General features: G+C 39.8%; 1 long non-coding RNA gene across 7 annotated transcripts; it reads left to right on the top strand.

The window, feature by feature from the left end:
- Positions 1 to 4,073: 4,073 nt before the first annotated feature.
- LOC127323864 (uncharacterized) lies at positions 4,074 to 8,158 on the top strand. Of its 7 annotated transcripts, XR_011749416.1 has the most exons (5): positions 4,076 to 4,394; positions 5,019 to 5,566; positions 5,658 to 5,760; positions 5,956 to 6,047; positions 6,439 to 8,153. It is a non-coding gene; the product is annotated as an uncharacterized lncRNA (long non-coding RNA). The 7 variants fall into 7 exon arrangements; XR_011749414.1 differs by having other exon boundaries at positions 4,074 to 4,394; positions 5,658 to 6,047; positions 6,439 to 8,154; XR_011749411.1 differs by having other exon boundaries at positions 4,074 to 4,394; positions 5,658 to 6,524; positions 7,493 to 8,133.
- The last annotated feature ends 1,054 nt before the right edge of the window (positions 8,159 to 9,212 follow it).

The raw sequence follows: 9,212 nt of genomic DNA, 5'->3' as shown, positions 1-9,212 counted from the left end.
ACCTCTCCTTATCTTAGTTTTGTGCATTGTTGTGCCAAGTAAAGTCGTTGATAGTAAGGTTCATACTAGATTTGGATTACTGTGCAGAAACAGATTTCTTTGCTGTCACGAATCTGGGCCTAATTCTCTGTAGGTAACTCAGAAAATTATGCCAATTTACGTGAGTGATCCTCAGATATGTACGCAACGTTCATTAAATTTTAGCATTTTCATTTGAGCAAGTCTGGTGCCTCAATAAAATTCGTCTATACGAACTGTTCTGTTTTGACAGATTCTATCTTTTATTTCGCATTGCCTGTTTTGCCATGCTTGATGGATTTTTCGATTCCATTGACTTTCAGTAGCTTTGTGCAATGTCCAGAAGTGTTAAGAATGATTGTGTCACCTCTGAACATGTAAATTTTGATTGTGCACTAACCCTCTAATGAGTTGTTTTGAGTTTGGTGTGGAGGAAGTTTTCAAGGATCAAGAGAGGGAGATGATACAATATGATCAAGGAGAGTGAAAGCTCTAAGCTTGGGGATGCCCCGGTGGTTCACCCCTGCATATATCAAGAAGACTCAAGCGTCTAAGCTTGGGGATGCCCAAGGCATCCCCTTCTTCATCGACAACATTATCAGGTTCCTCTAGTGAAACTATATTTTTATTCCATCACATCTTATGTACTTTGCTTGGAGCGTCTGTTTGTTTTTGTTTTTGTGTTGTTTAATAAAATGGATCCTAGCATTCAATGTGTGGGAGAGAGACACGCTCCGCTGTTGCATATGGACAAATATGTCCTTAGGCTTTACTCATAGTATTCATGGCGAAAGTTTCTTCTTCGTTAAATTGTTATATGGTTGGAATTGGAAAATGATACATGTAGTAATTGCTAAAATGTCTTGGATAATGTGATACTTGGCAATTGTTGTGCTCATGTTTAAGCTCTTGCATCATATACTTTGCACCTATTAATGAAGAAATACATAGAGCATGCTAAAATTTGGTTTGCATAATTGGTCTCTCTAAGGTCTAGATAATTTCTAGTATTGAGTTTGAACAACAAGGAAGACGGTGTAGAGTCTTATAATGTTTACAATATGTCTTTTATGTGAGTTTTGCTGCACCGCTTCATCCTTGTGTTTGTTTCAAATAAACCTTGCTAGCCTAAACCTTGTATCGAGAGGGAATACTTCTCATGCATCCAAAATCCTTGAGCCAACCACTATGCCATTTGTGTCCACCATACCTACCTACTACATGGTATTTCTCCGCCATTCCAAAGTAAATTGCTTGAGTGCTACCTTTAAAATTTCCATTCTTCACCTTTACAATATATAGCTCATGGGACAAATAGCTTAAAAACTATTGTGGTATTGAATATGTACTTATGCACTTTATCTCTTATTAAGTTGCTTGTTGTGCGATAACCATGTTCCTGGGGACACCATCAACTACTCTTTGTTGAATATCATGTGAGTTTCTATGCATGTTCGTCTTGTCTGAAGTAAGGGAGATTTACCACTAAAATGGTTAGAGCATGCATAATGTTAGAGAAGAACATTGGGCCGCTAACTAAAGCCATGAATCATGGTGGAAGTTTCAGTTTTGGACATATATCCTCAACCTCATATGAGAAAATTAATTGTTGCTACATGCTTATGCATAAAAGAGGAGTCCATTATCTGTTGTCTATGTTGTCCCGGTATGGATGTCTAAGTTGAGAATAATCAAAAGCGAGAAATCCAATGCGAGCTTTCTCCTTAGACCTTTGTACAGGCGGCATAGAGGTACCCCTTTGTGACACTTGGTTAAAACATGTGCATTGCGATGATAATCCCGGTAATCCGAGCTAATTAGGACAAGGTGCGGGCACTATTAGTATACTATGCATGAGGCTTGCAACTTGTAAGATATAATTTACATAACACATATGCTTTATTACTACCGTTGACAAAATTGTTTCTTGTTTTCAAAATCAAAGCTCTAGCACAAATATAGCAATCGATGCTTTCCTCTTTGAAGGACCTTTCTTTTACTTTTATGTTGAGTCAGTTCACCTATCTCTCTCCACCTCGAGAAGCAAACACTTGTGTGAACTGTGCATTGATTCCTACATACTTGCATATTGCACTTGTTATATTACTTTGCATTGACAACTATCCATGAGATATACATGTTACAAGTTGAAAGCAACCGCTGAAACTTCATCTTCCTTTGTGTTGCTTCAATACCTTTACTTTGAATTATTGCTTTATGAGTTAACTCTTATGCAAGACTTATTGATGCTTGTCTTGAAGTACTATTCATGAAAAGTCTTTTCTATATGATTCAATTGTTTACTCATGTCATTTACATTGTTTTGATCGCTGCATTCATTACATATGCTTACAATAGTATGATCAAGGTTATGATGGCATGTCACTCCAGAAATTATCTTTGTTATCGTTTACCTGCTCGGGACGAGCAGGAACTAAGCTTGGGGATGCTGATACGTCTCCGACGTATCGATAATTTCTTATGTTCCATGCCACATTATTGATGATATCTACATGTTTTATGCATACTTTATGTCATATTTATGCATTTTCCGGCACTAACCTATTAACGAGATGTCGAAGAGCCGATTCTTTGTTTCTGCTGTTTTTGGTTTCAGAAATCCTAGTAAGGAAATATTCTCGGAATTGGACGAAATCAACGCCCAGGGGCCTATTTTCACACGAAGCTTCCAGAAGACCGGAGGACTAACGAAGTGGGGCCACAAGGTGGCCAAACACTAGGGCAGCGCGGCCTGGCCCTTGGCCGCGCCGACCTACTGTGTGGGGCCGTCGTGTGGCCCCTGACCTGCCATTTCGCCTACAAATAGCCTTCGTCGCGAAACCCCCAGTACCGATAGCCACGATACGGAAAACCTTCCAGAGATGCCGCCGCCGCCAATCCCATCTCAGGGGATTCAGGAGATCGCCTCCGGCACCCTGCCGGAGAGGGGAATCATCTCCCGGAGGACTCTTCACCGCCATGGTCGCCTCCGGAGTGATGAGTGAGTAGTTCACCCCTGGACTATGGGTCCATAGCAGTAGCTAGATGGTTGCTTCTCCTTATGTGCTTCATTGTCGGATCTTGTGAGCTGCCTAACATGATCAAGATCATCTATCTGTAATGCTATATGTTGTGTTTATTGGGATCCGATGGATAGAGAATACTATGTTATGTTGATTATCAATCTATTATCTATGTGTTGTTTATGATCTTGCATGCTCTCCGTTATTAGTAGAGGCTCTGGCCAAGTTTTTACTCTTAACTCCAAGAGGGAGTATTTATGCTCGATAGTGGGTTCATACCTCCATTAAATGCAGGACGATGTGAGAAAGTTCTAAGGTTGTGGATGTGCTGTTGCCACTAGGGATAAAACATTGATGCTATGTCCGAGGATGTAGTTATTGATTACATTACACACCATACTTAATGCAATTGTCTGTTGTTTGCAACTTAATACTGGAAGGGGTTTGGATGATAACCTGAAGGTGGACTTTTTAGGCATAGATGCATGCTGGATAGCGGCCTATGTACTTTGTCATAATGCCCAATTAAATCTCACAATACTCATCATATCATGTATGTGCATTGTCATGCCCTCTGTATTTGTCAATTGCCCAACTGTAATTTGTTCACCCAACATGCTATTTATCTTATGGGAGAGACACCTCTAGTGAACTGTGGACCCCGGTCCATTCTTTTAATCGAATACAATCTACTGCAATACTTGTTCTACTGTTTTCTGCAAACAATCATCATCCACACTATACATCTAATCCTTTGTTACAGCAAGCCGGTGAGATTGACAACCTCACTGTTTCGTTGGGGCAAAGTACTTTGGTTGTGTTGTGCAGGTTCCACATTGGCACCGGAATCCCTGGTGTTGCGCCGCACTACATCTCGGCGTCATCAACCTTCGACGTGCTTCTTGGCTCCTACTGGTTCGATAAACCTTGGTTTCTTACTGAGGGAAAACTTACTGCTGTACGCATCACACCTTCCTCTTTGGGTTCCCAACGGTCACCTGTTGTACGCGTATCAGCCGCCGCGCTGAGTTCACTGACCGGCTGGCTCAGATCCACGCCTCCTTATCGTCGAGAAGACACCCTCCGTGTAGCACCAGAAATCACATCGCTGCCGCCGCCTGCATTTCACGCTCGACCCCACTTCCCCCCGTCCCGTTTGAGCTCGACTTGATTTCTAGCCGCCGCCGTTGTTTCCCGCCTCCGGCCGGAGCCGTGCTCTCCTCCCGTCGGCGGGGAGAAGCCGCTCCCCAGCGGGATCTCCACCTCTCCGATCTGGGGAACGACCACGACTTTTCTTGCCCTGCCCTGTGTCTTGTCCGGAATTCATCAGTCAGGCCATCCCCAAACCTCCCCGTAAGTACATGATTATATATGCTCCTAATTTATTCGTTTTGGTGATCCTTCAGATGCGAGTAAGTAGATCCTTCGGGATTAGCAGCAACCGCCCATCTATCTATTCATTTTCTCTTCAGATCCGGCTATTTTATTGTGTTTGAAAGATATGTGTGCTTGCTGCAAGTAGATCCTGCTGCTGAAGAACTCAAATTTGTGTGCTTTTGTTGTTAGTGGATCCTGATGGAGAAGAACTTATATTTACACAACTTTTCCCTACAACAAAATGGTGCTTAACATGTAATTGATTTCTCAAATGAGAACGTCTCTCTTGACTGTGTAGATTCTAAAGGGTCGGATGACATAGCTGTTATCAATAATTATGAGACCGATGCATAACTTATTGAGGAAGGGCGGAGAGCACGAATGTTCAGAATCTGCTGCAGAGTTGTATCCTGATGTAAAGAAGTATGTGGATATTTCAATAATTGGAGCTGGAGAGAGCATATGCTTACGACGTATAATAGCCTTATCAATTTTTAATCTATCAGCTCTTTGATATTTCACATATTAGAAACTTCTTGGTAGAGTAGACACTAATTATACCTTAGATATGGTGTTAATTGTATACATTATTTCATGCAGGTTTGACAAAAGAATCACCAATTTTGCTGAGGACAAGTTTAAGAGCGAAGGAATAGATCTGAGCTCCGAAGGCACACATGACCGCCGCTGCAGTGTTGTAGTGCAGTGTCTATGGTCGTCGAAGCGCTAAAGCCCCTATATTCAAAGGCCACCAGATATACAACTGCACTCTGAAAATGCCATTTATGTCGCTCTAACCGATGGCAGCCTTTTATATGCTCACCCAGATTCAAGAATTGATGAAGTAGGCATCGTGTTGCCTTTGATGTCAGTTCGCAAGAAACATCTTTTCATATCCCATTACACCGTTTGCTTTCTTCGATATTACGGAAAGCAATGAAGAAATGTTTTGGAGAGGATGCCAAACAAGAGGAATGTTCAGCTATGCAGTCCAGTGAGTTCTTCTCTCAGGTACTTAGAGGTTGTGAGCCTTATGGGTTTGCTTCAGTTGTGATGGAGCATCCTTTATGAGTGAGAGTATTTTGTGCACAAGTGCGTGCTGGAATGTGGCGTAAGAATGGAGATGCAGCTATACTGAGTGCTGAGTAGTACCACTTGGTGCAATGTTAATTTGTTTCTGACCCCATATGCATTGCTATTCAATAACAGTCCTGAAGTTATATTGTTACCTCTTTCCAGGCTTGAACAGGGCTTGGAGTCAGATCTGTTTCTGCTTCAGTGATGTGATGTATTATCTTTGTGAGGACAATTATAAATATTTGGAACTCGCAGAACAGAATGAGTAAGCTCCAAGTTGTTTTATCATGCAACTTTTGTTTCTGTTAACATATTGCTTCTTAAGATTTTAGTGTTGCATGTGTATACTTTTGCGTTGATAATCCATTCAACCTCATTCTTGCTTGTATCACTACTCGCTAAATCAAGGTATTCAATTATCAAGTTAGCATGATTTGAATGTTTTTTACTTACTTGCCAGAGAAGCTTTGGTGCTGCATTATCATCGAGTTTAAAGTTCTCATACTTGGGGCTTTAGCTTCTTAATTGCAATAGCAATTTATCATGCTAAAGGTATTTTCGAAATTTCTTGTATTTTTGGCTAAGTTTACATGATTTAATTTTTAAATCATTTGCTTGGTCTGGGACAGTTGGCACACGTTGGTATTCTTGGACCAAATGTAGGAATACTATAGCAACAATATTGAAGCAGGAAAACTTTTCATCAGTTTCTAGAGCTTTCATAAACTTCTCCGCTTGAATACGATAGCAACGGAATTGGATCCTTTTCCTACTTTTCATCAAATGTAGGAATTGTATAGCAACAATATTCTTGGTACACGTTGGTCTGCATGCCGGATTGGTGGTCAGTGAGTAACTGCTATTACATGTGAACTGGTGCACAATATCTAGATGTGCTTGTTTATTTGCTCTGACTGCAATTGGTGCCTGTTCTATGATATAGATGATACCACTAATGACATGGAGTGCGGCCACCATGAACGAGGAATAAGAGAATCTGATTCAGAGGGTGAAGAGTACGACCATTTGGTATGTCCAACAATTACTTTGTATTTTCACGCCATTATTTTCCATTGATTACAAGAATTAGAAGTGTATACACTTGAATGCTACTGATACAATTTGGTATCTGTTACTTAACTTGCATGCTGCCTGTCGTATATGACATACTATCATGGAGCAGGCATCAATAAGTTATGTGACCATATGAATGACTTGCGTGGTGTAATTAATTGTTCATTCTTTTATTTCGAGACATATGAACAAAATGACAACAATCTCGTGCTTGGAAGCCTGATATAGTTTTCTTGTCTGGAGGATTGTCTAGATCCTATGAAGGTTTGCCCCCTCACAAGTCGTACAATGGCATCTCTCTTGGACCGTTCATTGTCGTGCTCCTTTTGTTTTCTGGACAGCTATCTGTTGCAATATTAGGTCTTGCTTCTCATAATGTACTTGCCATGCTATATAAAATGCTTTGATTTTGCCTTCCATTTCTAAACCACGCTGAGTTTGTTTTAGTTACAGACACAGGATAATTAGGAAATTATTTCTATTGCTCGTTTGTTAATTTTATAGACCAATCTTGAACTTTAGTGATAAGAGTTCCCATAAATGTGATTATGTTTATGTTGTTTCCAATCTACCCCTTTTAAACATATGAAACAAAAGCCTCAATCCTCTAAATGGTTGGTCCCCCTTCTCTATTTAGAACAATAGGATCCTAGACACTTGGCAGAAGATACAAGAAAAGGAAAAGACATTCAAGGAATACCATGAGAAAGGCTAGCTATCACTTCTGAAAAAAATACTGAAAGACTAATCGAGAGATCAAGATTTATCTATAGAATAAATAATTTTGTTCACCTGATGGAGTGATGGCCTGACGGGTCAGATTGAGATTTATCTATATTATTAGAGATATTCTAAATCATTAGTACATGTCAATTTTATTTGAACAAGCCTTCTTTGCTTATGCAAGTTTTTTTACAAAGCAGTTGAATGTTGGTGGTTCCTGTGGGCAATTGATTATCCCATTTCCGCAGTTACCTCCATAACAAAAAGTTCAGCAAAGAATATTTTTGGAATGACTCGATTGAGCAGATGGTACGCTGCTGATTTTTCTATAATGGATGACATGATAATGATGTATAGGTCGACCAACTTAAGCTATAATGGAGATTTACGAGATTCCAATATTTTCTAGCTCCAGTTTGGAAGCTTATACTTCAAATGGAGAAAATATACTATGTATTTCCATTTCTATCTCTCAAATGTATTTCCATTTCTATCTATCAAATGTTGCTTTGAATATTAGGCTCTTTCCTTGAGGTGAGACATTCAGCAAATGTAGACAATGTACTAGATATTTCTATACCTATGATCCAAATGTTACTTTGCACTATGTTGGACAATGTACTAAATAATTTTGTTCACCTGATGGAGTGATGGCACGCGGTGCATGATGACGAGTCCCTAGGCTGGGCGGTAGCATGCGGTGCATGTTGACGAGTCCTTGTGTTGGGTCGCGCGCGGGAGAATTCGAAGTAGGGGATGGGGGTGGCCCCAAAGAATTATAAAATGGGACAGAATGAGGGGTTGGCGAGCAAGATTGGGGCGGGGGTCCTATGTTGGTGGCGCGAAGACGAGGTGCAGATAGAAAGGGGTTGTTCGCTATGATAATTCATGTGTGGTTGGTAGGGCAAAAGGAGTAGATGACCGATGGCTATTCATTTGTCTCTTTGTATTAATCTACTCTTATAATAATATACTATACAACACTCTACATAAATTCAGACTATCTTTTTTTGCGGGTTACACTATCATTGTTATCATTGTGTATTTGAATATTCTAAGATACACTTGACAAGTTCGCATGAGGATAAATACTCTCATCCTCATAATAAATACTCTCCAACTCCTATGAGAATACATCACTGCAAATAAAATTAACATCCGCACACCGGTCTATCGACAGAGCTTTTTACCCTAGCCGTTATTGATGATTTGCTAAGCCCTTTTTATATGTTGAACACACAAGGCAGGTTGTGATCCAGGGTTATTTCCGGATATTTATGAATATCAAAGTGTTGTTTGATAGTTATGATTGCCAGAACAAGGCGTGGGACTTGCCGTAGAAGAGTAATAAGAAGACCTAGAACTTGGAACCACACAGATGCACAACAATATTTATATTGCTATTGTGTTCGGTATTATCACAGTATATTATGATATATGGGAATGGTGTTTTGGCACCCGGGAGCATATGCTCCCGGTTGTTAAACTTCATTTTAAATACACTTTCAAAATGTTGAAAAATTCAAACACAAAATTTAGTGGGTACATTTCGAAATTCTACACGTTCACAAAGTGGTTCCACAGAAAACCGACATTTTGAGTGTCATTTGTAAAAAAGACAAATTTTGATGTAGAAAAAGGTTGTGTACGAGACGTTTTGTTTCTCTTTTTCATACAACTCACAAAAAATGTCGGTTTTTCGTAAAACTTGATGTGCGCACGTAAAATGTCGATACGTAAGCGAGAAATTTTTTGTACAAATTTCTTCGACATTTCAAAATTGTTTTTCGGGTGGCAGGAGCATATGCTCCCATGTGCCGAATTGAATTTCAACCTATCTGTATCCTTGATTTGTTTTTAAATTTTTATAGTAAGCTATGAATTATATATGTGCATTGATAAATAAAATTTGATAACCCG

Source organism: Lolium perenne, chromosome 7 (genome assembly GCF_019359855.2).
Source record: "Lolium perenne isolate Kyuss_39 chromosome 7, Kyuss_2.0, whole genome shotgun sequence".
NCBI lineage: Eukaryota > Viridiplantae > Streptophyta > Magnoliopsida > Poales > Poaceae > Lolium > Lolium perenne.
Note: the sequence above shows the minus strand (reverse complement) of the source record. Positions and strands in the feature narration are given on the sequence as shown.